The sequence below is a fragment of the Salvia splendens genome, chromosome 4 (genome assembly GCF_004379255.2).
Source record: "Salvia splendens isolate huo1 chromosome 4, SspV2, whole genome shotgun sequence".
In the NCBI taxonomy this organism is placed as follows: domain Eukaryota; kingdom Viridiplantae; phylum Streptophyta; class Magnoliopsida; order Lamiales; family Lamiaceae; genus Salvia; species Salvia splendens.
Window position 1 is genome coordinate 21,632,722 of NC_056035.1, and position 13,873 is coordinate 21,646,594.

Genomic DNA, 13,873 nt, shown 5'->3' on the forward strand with positions numbered 1-13,873 from the left:
TATATAGGTGTGATCAAATACAAACTCTCTAAAATACAAACTATACAAACTATGTCACCGGAGTGTACAAATTCTGTCACCGGAGTGTACAAATTATGTCAACGGACTGTACAAATTCTGTCACCGGGGGTCGATGTCAACAGAATGTACAAATTATGTCACCGGGGGATGTACGGAGTGTACAAATTCTGTCGACGGGGGTGTCCAAATTCTGATTTTTCGATGTCAAAATGTTGACATTAGAAAAATCTCTTATATTAACCGTTGATTAATTGTATTAAGTGAGTATGATTAAAGTTTGTATAGTTTGTATTTTAGAGAGTTTGTATTTTATCACACCCCTATATATATATATATATATAAATCGGCTCCGCCATCGGCTCGAGCCTCCGCAATGAAGGCCCAACGCAGGACCGATGCGGAGCCGATATGCCATCGGCTGGGGCGATTGATCGGGCATGGGGCCGAGGCGATCCGCACTGCTGATGCTCTTAATATGGCAAAATCTCATTTTCAGTCCCCATCTGATGGTCCCGCGGCGTGCCAAATAGTTTAAATTCCATAAATAAAATAAGTTTTTAGATGTATAAAATAAGGTCACTGAAGTAATCCAAGCTTCATTTGAAGACTAATGCTAAAAGTTAAAATTAATAAATAAAAAGTAGCCTTGAATTAGAGCGAAAAAGACAAAAATGACCCGTGACAACAGCAGCAATATATATACTTTATTTGACTATTTGTTGAAATACACTGTCGGCGGAACAAAACTTAGGTACAAATTAAAGAAATTGGATACTCTAATTACAGTATTTATACCCAAAAAAACCCAAGAAAAAAAAAATTCTCATGTGGGGTTCGGAAGAACAAACAATTAACACAACCAAGTCCTCTCTCTCACCACTTTATGTTGTTGCCAACCTAAGAATCTGTCATTTTTAAACAAAAGAAAAACATTAACAGAACTTAATCAAAATGCTAAAAAAGCAAATACTCCTATAAATAAAGTCACACTCACCATCCTCCTCCATTTCCCTTTATTCTTTTTTAATTTTTTTATAAAAATTTTGAAGTATGAAATTTAATGACAATTAGAGAAATGAGAATCCTGCCCAACAGCACCTAGCATTCTACATAGGCATGCACGCGGTTCAAAAACTGTCGGTTCCGGTGGGAAACTAGCGGTTCAAGGTTCAAAATTTCATTGAACCTGAACGAGCCTGCCAAGGTTCTAGGCTGTTCCGGTTCCAGTTCAAAAAACCAGCGGTTCATGGGGCAGTTCAAAACCGCCGGTTTCGGGCGGTTCGGCGGTTCAAATATTTTTTTTTCATTTTAGTCTTTATTTGACCGAGACTACAAGTCACAACTTATAATGTTGGACTTGAGCCTTTGGGTTGAAAGATAGTGTATTGGATGATTCTCTTTTATAGCTACATGTTCTTGGACGTGTTGCTATTTCTTTCAATGTGAGATAAAAGTCATTATTTGTAACTACATGGTAGATTTACATCATCTTTGTTTATATCTTAACTATTTTGTATTATTATAATTATAATTTAACAACAAATATTATTACGTAAAGTATTATTCTTTAATCCTTTATCATTATCGATTCGTTTGTGTGTAAGTTTATGTAGTATATGTTAACTAATAAATACCATTATACACATTAAGAGAATAATTATTAAAAATTGTATTAATATAGTGATAACTATTATATGAATGATTATTTATCTATATACAAATAATATTACTCAATAATTGTTTATTCTTATCAACCAAGAATATATTCACAAATAATAATTTTATTTATATAAATTATACTACATCTATTAGAATAATAGCTATTATACAAAATCATACTATTAGTCTACTACTAATATATAAATATATAAACTATATTATATCGCTATACAAATAATTCTTTAGTTATCTATTTTTATCATTATGATACAAATTATATTAATTGTTTTTCTTTTCACATTTTAATCAATATATTGAGAAAAATTAGCAACATGCTTACATTTAAATCCAATTATTTGAACACGTCCACATTATATAAAAATAAAAATTATGAGAAACATTCAAATTTAATTAAACTATTCAAACTAAACTATTCTAGTTGATACTATTATTATCTATTCAAATTTAATTAAACTATTCAAACTAAACTAAACCAAACTAAAAATCATACAAAAATAAAGATAATGTTAGTGAATAATAAAATGTAGTATAAAATAAAGAAAAGTGGAAAACAAAAGAAAGATTTGTATCCCACATTGGAAAAAGATGAATGAATGATCTAAACATATAGTTATAAAAGAAAATACTTCAACATATTTTGTCCCACATTGAAAGTGAAACACAAAATATTCAAGGATGTTTCTATAAGATAGAAATAACCAAGAATGGTTTTTAGAATTTGGAGGCCCAACAAATAAATATGGGCTATTATGAAATTCTTGTATTTATTTATTTATTTGTGAAAATTGATTGATTTTTAAATATAAAAATTATTTTTTATAAATAATAAATAATAAATATTTAAAAAAAATATTTGAACCGCCGGTTCGAATCGGCGAAATTCTTGAATCTGAACCGGCCTGCATGAACCGCCGAACCGTCTACCGGCTCGAAACCGCCGCGCCGGTTCTGATTCCGGTTTATAAACCATCAGTTCAGTTCTGTTTGTGCATGCCTAATTCTACATGTCACTTCCAATAACTTCCCTGCACATAATTATTATTGTTAATTAATAGTAATAAATATTCAATGATAAAAAGATTTCCTATTTGGAGATTAAATTGAATAATTGCAAGTACAAGTCAAACCACAGGGGGGCTGGGCTAGGCTGGAAGAGTGACTGGGGCTAAAATCTGGTGGCCGACACTCACAACAAATATCATACATCCTCATATGATTACCAAATCTTATGATTGGCTAAAACTACGAGGTCACTTCTTGTTACAGGAAATTAATGAAAGTGAAACTGTAACCTCCCACCTAGGCATGCACAAACCGAACCGGACCGCCGGTTAACCAGCAGTTCGGAACCGCCGGTTTGAACCGGCCGGCGGTTCCGCGGTTCAAACAGGCCGGTCAGGATCGGAAATATCACGAACCGTAACCGGCGGTTCACCGGTTCGAACCGCCGGTTCAAAAAAAAAATTAAAAATTATTATTTGTAAAATCATTTTTTATATATAAAAATCAATTTTCACAAGTAAATAAATACAATAATTTCATAATAGCCCATATTTATTTGTTGGGCCTATGATTCTAAGAAACCATTCTTGGTTATTTCTCTTTTATAGAGACATCCCTGAATATTTTGTGTTTCATTTTCGATGAGGGACAAAATATGTTGAATTATTTTCTCTTATAAGTACATGTTTAGATCATTCATTCATCTTTTTCCAATGTGGGATAAAAAACTTTCATTTGTTTTCTACTTTTCTTTATTTTTTACTACATTTTATTATTCAATAACTTTATCTTTATTTTTGTTATGATTCATTTTCCAAGACAAATTTATAGATAATAATAGAATCAAATAGAATAGTTCAATTAAATTTAATGTTGCATGTTGCTCATAATTTCTATATTTATAGAATGTAGATGTGTTCAAATAATAATAATAATTGGATTTAAATGTGCTCACTTTTAAGAATTCTAAGAAATCATTTTTGGTTGTTTCTCTTTTATAGAGACATCCTTGAATATTTTTTGTTTTACTTTCAATGTGGGACAAAATATGTTGAAGTTTTTTCTTTTATAACTACATGTTTAGATCATTCATTCATCTTTTTCCAATGTGGGATACAAAACTTTTATTGTTTTCTACTTTTCTTTATTTTTTACTATATTTTATTATTCACTAACTTTATCTTTATTTTTATTATGATTCTTTTTCTAAGACAAATTTATAGATAATAATAGCATCAACTAGAATAGTTTAATTAAATTTGAATGTTGCATGTTGCTAATAATTTGTATATTTATAGAATGTGGACGTGTTCAAATAATTGGATTTAAATGTAAGTATGCTATTAATTTTTCTCAATATATTTATTAAAATGTGAAAAAAACAACAATTAATATAATTGGTATAATAATGATACAAATAGATAACTAAAGAATGATTTGTTTAGTGGTATAATATAGTTTATATATTAGTAGTAGACTAATAGTATGATTTTGTATAATAGTTGTTATTCTAATAGATGTAGTATAATTTATATAAATAAAATTATTATTTGGAAATATATTCTTGATAGATAAGAATAAACAATTATTGAGTAATATGATTTGTATATAGATAAATAATTATTCATATTATAGTTATCACTAGATTAATACAATTTGTATAATAATTATTCTCTTAATGTGTATAAATTATAATGGTATTTATTAGTTAATATACACATAAACTTATACACAAACAAATCGATAATGATAAAGAATTAAAGAATAATACTTTATGTAATTATATTTGTTGTTAATTTATAATAATAGAAGATAGTTAAGATTTAAACTAATATAAACAATGATGATGGAGATGTATCATGTAGTTATAAATAAGGAGTTTTATCCCACAATGAAAAAAGAGCAACACATCCAAGAACATGTAGCTATAAAAGAGAATCATCCAATACACTCTCTTTCAACCCAAAAGCTCAAGTCCAACATTGAGTGTAAATTGTAACTTATAAGTTGTGACTTGTGACTTGTTGTCTCGTTGAAATAAGCAATAAAACGAGAAGAAGTATGAAAAAAAAAATTACGAACCGCCGAACCGGCTCTGAACCGGCGGTTCAGGCTAAAAACCGGCGGTTTTGAACCGCCTCGTGAACCGGTGGTTTTTGAACCGAAACTGCCGGGACCCTTGGCAGGCCGGTTCCGGTTCATGGGAATGATGAACCGTGAACCGCCGGTTCATGAACCGGAACCGGCGGTTTCCGACCCGTGTGCATGCCTACTCCCACCGACACCTCCTCACTTCCTAATTCTCAATTACTACGAATTTTCTTACCCTTCATTTAGTTTAAGTAATCACGATAAAAATGAAACGTTTTCATTTTCAAATTGTTCCATTAAAAATGAAATGTTTTCTAAAATATAAATATCACTGTCTCTGTTTTTTCCATCTTTCTTATTTTATTATCTCTTTATTAATTCACAAAACAAAATTACATAAAATCTCATTCCGAAAAACAAACATTTTATATTTAATGGGACAGAGAGAGTACATTTTCTCACTTTTACTTTTCTCTCTTTCGTACTTTATTTTCTTTATTTTTTCTTCTAGTATTTTATTATTTATTTATTTAATTACATTCCCGTTACGAGACATATCTTCCATATCTCCCATATATTAGTAATTAATATCTTTACAATATATTTTGCTTAGTTGGTTAAGATTAGATTAGATTTATTTATTTAAGGATTCCACATTTGGGAATATTTCATAATTGACAATCAATCAAGAAATAAAATATTTTCATACTCTCTTCTCTTTTTCATCGTGCACAACACACAGACCCTATTTTTCGACACCGGAGTGATCGACGGGCAAAAGCTCCTGCGACGTTCGAAGCGGAATCTATCGTTGAGGAACTTCTTCCTTAACAATTCCACACATTTTTTTTAATCTCACGACGACTCGTGATGTAAGAAACTAATGAACGTGAAACTATAACCAATACATCAGCCTTGTATACTCCATGTGTTATCTCAAGTCCAAAACTTTAAACAAAAGTAACTAATTAACTTCACCTAATCTATTTTTTTAGGCCAATCTATAAAATAAATAAGTTAATCTTTCAAGTCAATCCATAATCTATAGAATAGATTAGGTCTGCTTGTTTTAATAGCTAAGTTAAGTTTTGCATACAAATTAAATTAACCAATTTATTCACTTTGACATCAGCACCGCCGTAAACCAACTAAGGCATCCACAGGACACTTCCAATAGCCCCGCCCCTTTTTTTCCATAGCCCCAGTTTATTTATTCGCGCCCATAAAAAAGTGTCCGCAGCTATAAGGTGGACACTTCCAATAGCCCTAAAATTTTTAGCCACTTTTCATTTTAATTTTTTTCGTTTATTTTAAATCAATTATAATTAAAATTATCGGAAATAATTAAAAAAAAAATTCCCGTGGGCGGCCGACGCGCCTATAGGCGCGGTGAGGCGTGACCGGCGTGTCCTCGCACCCTTATCGCCGGAGGGCCTTCCACCCCAAAAATGGCGTCCGCCTCGGGGCGGACGCTCCATGACCTATAGATCGGCGGGGCGGCGGCGGATTGGGGGCCGGTGCGCCGCCCCTATAGTGGATACCCTAAACCACCCCTCCGCTGCCGCCGGAAAAAGGAAAAAAGAAAAACACTAAAAGTTTCGCTCAATCCCTCGTTTGCATTGCACCGTTTAACTAATCGAACCCAAAATTAAAGAACAATAGAGAAAAAGACGCACCTCTTCTTGGCTTAGAGACAATCTTAGCAACAGGCGCCGCGCGAGGAGCTGCTTCCTCCGCCGGAAACAGAACTCTGTCAATCCCCTGTACATAAATCCCACCGTCGGTGTAAATATCCGGGTCGAACAGATAAGCGGATCCTTCCCCCTGCCCGAATTTAACCGACCCGTCCGCCTCCTCCGCCGCCACTTTATGCGTCAGCCTCAGCGTATTCTAACTCACCTTCCCAAACCTCCGCACCGAGTTGTACATACTCTCCTCCGTCTGGTACTCCGGAATCAAATGATAATACATGATCTGCTCCGGCGCCCCCGGCTCGCTCAGCCTCTCTGTCGCCAGCTTCGCCATCGCCTCGTCGTTCGGAGCCAAAACCGTCAACACATACCCCTCCGACACCAACCTCCCCATCTCCGTCTCTAGCGACGTCAGATTCACCAGAATATCCGCCAGCTCGTTGTACCCCCCGTAATGCAGCAGCGTCTTGATGAAGTCTTTGACCTGGCCCTCCCCATCAAAGTGGTGGTAGGGCCCGCCGGGTCTAGGCGCTGGCGCCGGGGCCGTCGAAGATTGGGAGCGCTGGCGGCGCTCCCGTGGGCGCCGCTGCCTTCTTAAGGCGGTGCGTCCTGGGGTCGACCACCGGCGCGCCTTCCGGGAGCACGACAGAGGTGGCGCGGAGGCTCCGCCGCGCGTTGAAGTCGTGTTGGACGGATTTGGGGATTATTAGCCGCTCGATGCCGTGGATGATGCCGTCAGGGCGGATGATGTCGTCGGATTTGATGAGCTTGGCGGTTGATAAGGCCTATTTCATGCATCGGTTTAGGGGTAAAATGTAGGCTACTTGATCAGTTTATCGCGCAAAGTGAGTGTTAATTGTGCAGGAATGCCACTTGACCAAGGGCAGCAAGGCCAAGTTGATCAAGCTAGCGCAGAAGGCGAAAAAGGCCAAAACCATGTGGGTTGATCAAGCTGATACCTTCGAGTTTAATTTTCGTGCTCTCTACACCGAATATGAAACCAAGTATAACAATACCCACCAAGTCAGAAGACCCCCCTGTTGCATGCATGATCATTCATGCGTAAAATGCATGCAACACAAGATAGCGAGCTATAAAGGAAGTCGTTGGAAGTTGGGAGTTAAGTAGGAGTTAGTTGCTGTGTAACTAACTCAAGCCAGCTGGCAATCATCACGTGAGATATGACGTGTTGCAGCCAATAAGAGTCGAGCACGTGGATGTTAGTTAGTTAAGTGAGCTAAGATGAACAGTATAAGTAGAGGAGTTGCTTATTTCTTTCGGTTATGTCGAGTATAGTGTTGAATTGTAAATCGGAGCTTAGATCGTGGATCTAGTTCCTCCTCTTCGTTTGATTGTTTCTATCGTGTAAACTTCTTGTTGATTCAATAATACGATCCTCGATTGTTCATTCAAGAGTTGCTTTGCGTATTATCGCTGAGTTCGGCAATGCCGAACTAAGAGAGGGAGACCGAGAAGAAGTCACTGAGTTCGGCAGTGACGAGCTAAGATAGGAAGACCGCGAAGAAGTCACTGAGTTCGGCAGTGACGAGCTAAGATAGGAAGACCGCGAAGAAGTCACTGAGTTCGACAGTGGCGAGCTAAAATAGGGAAGCTACGAGCTCGGATCGTAACAAGTGGTATCAGAGCAGTCGATCTCCGGAAACTGGAACGGTGACGCGAGGCGCTGAAATGGAGAAGAAAATGGCGGAATTGATGGATCAGAAGTTAAGTGAGCGTGATCAAGTCATTCATGAGCAGGAAATCCAAATTTTGGAATTGAGGCAAGCAATCGCTACGATTAATTTGCAGAATCAGAAAAACAACGCAGCAATGGATAATGGTGAAGGAAGTAGCGAAGGAAAATCAGATTGGGGAAGATCTACTCGATATGAGTTTCCTAAATTTGATGGTGAAGGATTTGAAGGTTGGATGATGAGAGCTGAATATTTTTTTCAAGTAGCAAGGGTACCAGAGGCGGGGAAAGTAAAGGTAGCAGCAATTCATATGGAAGGAAAAGCTCTCCAATGGCATAGAGGATTTTTGACTCTACATGGAAATGAGGCGTATGTTGATTGGAGATATTACATCTCGTGCGTAGCAGCTCGCTTTGGAGCTCATGCTTTTGAGGATCCGCTTGCAGATCTGAGGAATCTCAAACAAAAAGGTACGCTACAATCATACATGGATACTTTTGATGAGTTGTATCCGAGAGCTAGTATAAGAGAGGATCAAGCACTTAGTTTTTTCTTATCTGGACTTATTGATGAACTACAAATGCCAGTGAGAATGTTTAAACCTAAGAGCTTGGCTGAGGCTTACTCATTAGCTAAATTGCAAGAACTAACTGTGAAGGCTTTAGGAATTAAGCCTAAGGTGATGCAGAGTAATGTGTATTCTAATAGCAGTTATTACTCGAGTAGTAAGCCCCTGGCAGTCACCACTAATAGTAAACCTGTGGTGAATACTAACAATTGGAGTGGAGGTAATAAGGAGCCTAATCGTTTGGGTGGTGTTAGAGCTAGCACTAATCTATCACCCAAAGAAATGGATGAAAAAAGAGCTAGGAAGGAGTGTTTCTGGTGCACTGAAAAATTCACTCCTAATCATCAATGTTCTAAGAGGAAATTTTATGTTATACAACTGATTGAGCTGGGAGACACAGCAGAAAGTGAGGAACAAGCAGATTTGGCAGATGAAACAAGGGCTGGTGAAGAACCGGATCTCCAGCTGTCTTTACATGCTGTTTGGGGTAAGAATGGACCTCAACTGATGAGGATTAGGGGAATCTGTCAGAAAAAGGCTTTAAAGATCTTAATTGATACTGGGAGTACTCATAACTTCTTGAGTTCCAGAGTAGCTAAAAAGATTAAGTGTGAACTCACTGCAGTGAGCTCTAAGGCTGTAGAGGTTGCTAATGGACAACTACTGCAATGCAATCAGAAATGTAGTAGCCTTGAGTGGGAAATGCAGGGAGCAACATTTCAAGCTGAGGTCTATCTTATTCATTTAGAAACTTATGATTTGATATTGGGTGGTGCTTGGTTGTCTACCTTGGGTGAGATTACATGGGATTTCAACAAGCTGACTATGCAATTCAAATTATCTGGTGCGGTTGTGAAGTTGCAAGGAGAGCTATGGTCACCAAAATCTGATCAATTACATTGTTTACATATCTGCAACCTGCAAGAAAAAGATGAAAATGAAAGAAAGATCAGCCAGCTGATGCCTTCAATAGAAGAGGAAATTTCCTTCTGTTATGAGATCAGTACAAAGGAAATATGGCCAGAACTTAAACTGATATTGGATGAGAATGAAGCCATATTTGCAGAGCCAAGTTCATTACCACCACCGAGGGAGCAAGATCACAAAATCATTTTGAAAGAGGGGTCTAATGCTGTCAACATAAGGCCCTATAAATATGCTTCCAAACAGAAAGATATCATTGAAACTATGATTGATGAAATGCTGAAATCTGGAGTTATAAGGCATAGTGAGAGTTCCTTTGCTAGCCCTATTGTTTTAGTCAAGAAGAAGGACTCATCATGGCGCATGTGTGTGGATTATAGAGCTTTAAATGCTATCACGGTTAAGGATAAATATCCTATACCGGTTATTGAGGAGCTTTTGGATGAGTTGGGTGGGGCTACTTGGTTTTCTAAAATTGATCTACGGTCTGGCTATTGGCAAGTTCGAATGAGGCTGGAGGACATCCATAAAACAGCCTTCAAAACTCACTCCGGTCACTATGAATTTTTAGTGATGCCATTTGGATTAACAAATGCTCCGACCACCTTTCAAAACTTGATGAATTCTGTCTTCAGAGAGCATTTGAGGAAATTTATTTTGGTTTTCTTTGATGACATCTTGATCTATAGCAAAAGTAAGGAAGACCATGAGTTTCACTTGAAGGCTGTGATGAACTTAATGAAGCAGCACAGCCTTCTAGCTAAGAAGTCTAAATGTAGTTTTGGGTGTAGAAGGGTGGAATACTTGGGACATGTCATTTCTGCTGATGGTGTTGCTACTGATGAAGCCAAGATAGCAGCGGTTAAGAATTGGCCAAGACCAAAAACGATTAAACATGTTAGAAGCTTCTTGGGTTTAACTGGATATTATAGGCGATTTGTATACAATTATGGAGTCATTGCTAAACCATTGATAGAGGTGACAAAAGGTGCTGCATTTAGTTGGCCTGAGGAAGCACAAGAAGCTTTTGATAAATTAAAAAGTGCTATGATATCTGCACCAGTTTTAGCTTTACCCGATTTCTCCAAGGAGTTTGTAGTTGAAACAGACGCATCTGGAGTGGGTATTGGTGTTGTACTAATGCAGGAGAAACATCCTATAGCTTTTATCAGCAAAGCCTTAACTCCTAAACATCAAGCCCTGTCTGTGTATGAAAAAGAACTCTTGGCTATCTTGATGGCAGTAAAAAAATGGTATTACTACCTGCAATGTAGGAGGTTTATAATCCTAACTGATCATCAGAGCCTCAAATATTTGGTTGAGCAGAAGTTGACAACTCCAACTCAACAAGCTTGGATGACAAAACTTATGCAATTCGATTATGAGATAAGGTACAAGAAAGGATGTGATAATGCAGTGGCTGATGCCTTATCTAGGGTGCCAGAATCTATGATATTTGCTCTAACTTCTCTTATAATTCCCTTGGAATTAATTGAGCAGATTAAGGAATCTTGGAAAGCAGATCAACAAATTCAATTAATTTTGAATGCAAAACAGACTGATACTACTTCTCACCCTGCCGATGCTACTTGGGAATTCGCGGACGTGATCACCGAGCGTTTCCCTTGGTTCCTTGAGGACAAGGAACCTTAAGTCGGGGGTATTGTTGCATGCATGATCATTCATGCGTAAAATGCATGCAACACAAGATAGCGAGCTATAAAGGAAGTCGTTGGAAGTTGGGAGTTAAGTAGGAGTTAGTTGCTGTGTAACTAACTCAAGCCAGCTGGCAATCATCACGTGAGATATGACGTGTTGCAGCCAATAAGAGTCGAGCACGTGGATGTTAGTTAGTTAAGTGAGCTAAGATGAACAGTATAAGTAGAGGAGTTGCTTATTTCTTTCGGTTATGTCGAGTATAGTGTTGAATTGTAAATCGGAGCTTAGATCGTGGATCTAGTTCCTCCTCTTCGTTTGATTGTTTCTATCGTGTAAACTTCTTGTTGATTCAATAATACGATCCTCGATTGTTCATTCAAGAGTTGCTTTGCGTATTATCGCTGAGTTCGGCAATGCCGAACTAAGAGAGGGAGACCGAGAAGAAGTCACTGAGTTCGGCAGTGACGAGCTAAGATAGGAAGACCGCGAAGAAGTCACTGAGTTCGGCAGTGACGAGCTAAGATAGGAAGACCGCGAAGAAGTCACTGAGTTCGGCAGTGGCGAGCTAAAATAGGGAAGCTACGAGCTCGGATCGTAACACCCCCCTCCTCCACAACATAACTGCGGCTTCGCATGTCAACCAATTATGATGACCCCGACGCGCAATCCCAATTAGCCGACCTATACAGCTACAGCACCGGCGGAAGGTCCTCAGGTATGGTAAGTGAATTAGATTTATATTTCGATTCACTCTTTTACTTTGGTAATGAATGTCCTACTCCTCCTGCCCAAATCGACGTCCTCGATTGATGGGGAACCCACGAGAAAGATTTTCCCATACTTGCGTCAATGGCTAAGGAGATTTTTTCTGTTTCGGCTTCCACTGTCGTTGTCGAGTCCGCTTTTAGTGTTGGCTCGCGTGTGTTGGATGAATCAAGAAGTAAGCTCTCCGCGAAAAATATGGAAGCCGTGATGTTACTTGATGATTGGGCCAAAGCTGACGTTAGAGAACAAGAAAATGATTAGGATGATCGTCAGGAGGGATCACAAGATGAATTCACCGGGGATGAATCGTAGGCCAACCGTCAACCGCCGCCGGCCAAGCCAAATAGGTAAGTAAGGTAAGAGAACTACGCGGGCTTTGATTCCCTAATGCAAATGAGCATTGGGGATACGGAGGCACCTCAACTTCAATTTTAAATTTAAGTTGAACTCAAGTCATTTTTCCTTTATTTCTTTTTTTTCCATTGGTTCCTACTTTAAAAATATGCAAATACAATTAAATAATTGTATTTGTATATACTCTAGTTGATGAAGTAGATTTCTCTATAAGGCTAAATCCGGGAAACTTTTGACAATTCTACTATAATTGTTGATTGTTAGACTAAACTCAACATTTAAAGTTGAATTGCTAAAGGTGTCCTTAATTTAGTTATGTAGAAAGATCTCCTTCGCCGATTAAGTGTATATATACTTATAAGTTTTTTATATAAGAACTTCTAAGTCTTTTTTGTAATATGTAATTAGCTTCGTTGTTGACTAATAGTCTCGTTTGTATTTAAATTTTTGTTTAAGACTTCAAGACCTCAAGATTTTTGTGATTTGTAATTATTGTAACGTGTAATCTCAATAAAATTGGAACTTTCATCGTGATTTTTTGAATTTTATTTACGCACATTTCATACATAAATAAATAAAAAATGCAAAAAAAAAATTTGGACGAACCGCCGAACCAGAACCGGAACCGGCAGTTCAGGCCGAAAACCGGCGGTTTTGAACCGCCCCGTAAACCGGTGGTTTTTTGAACCTGAACCAGAACCGCCGGGACCCTTGGTGGGCCGGTTCTGGTTCATGGGAAACGTGAACCGTGAACCGCCGGTTCATGAACCGGAACCGGCGGTTCCTGAACTGTGTGCAAGCCTATCAGAATCCATGGCGTTTGGTGAATTTTGGGGGTCTCCACCGTTCGTTGTTTCTCTCTCTAGAAACGGGGGCTTATTTACGTGGTGGCTTTGTCTTTCTCTCTCCTTGGAAGAATGGTGATTAATGGGAAATGTTTACTCATAGAATAAGGTTAAATATGTAATATTGATGTTTATGCATACTTGGTGTTCGATATTACTTATCAAATTAATGAATACATGTACTGTGTTCGGTTTTCTCGATAAATTAGTGTTAAGATACAATCTGAGATAGAATAGTAATTTTATTTTAGTCATAGAGTATTAGTTATTGTTGGAGATATAACTATAAAAAACAAAACTAATCGGGCGTAATACAACCCGAGAGAAGAGAAAAGAAAAACAAAAACGAAAATTACAATGGGAATTCGAAACTGTAAAGAAGAACTTAGCCGAGTCGAGGAAGGCCTCTTTCCGCAATACGAGATACGCCCCGGTAGTGTTCTCGATTTTTGCGTGTCGTCCCTAAAGATGAAACGGCTACGTCTCGTTCGTGGCAACACCGCAGTTGGAACGAGCTCCGGCGAACTGGAAGAGGAAGAGGGCAGAGCTTCGAAAACTATGCAGAGAGAGGAAGTATGC

At 37.7% G+C, this 13,873-nt stretch overlaps 1 pseudogene; it reads right to left on the reverse strand.

Moving 5' to 3' along the window:
* Window positions 1–1,078: 1,078 nt before the first annotated feature.
* LOC121800821 lies at window positions 1,079–7,545 on the reverse strand (annotated as a pseudogene).
* Window positions 7,546–13,873: the final 6,328 nt, after the last annotated feature.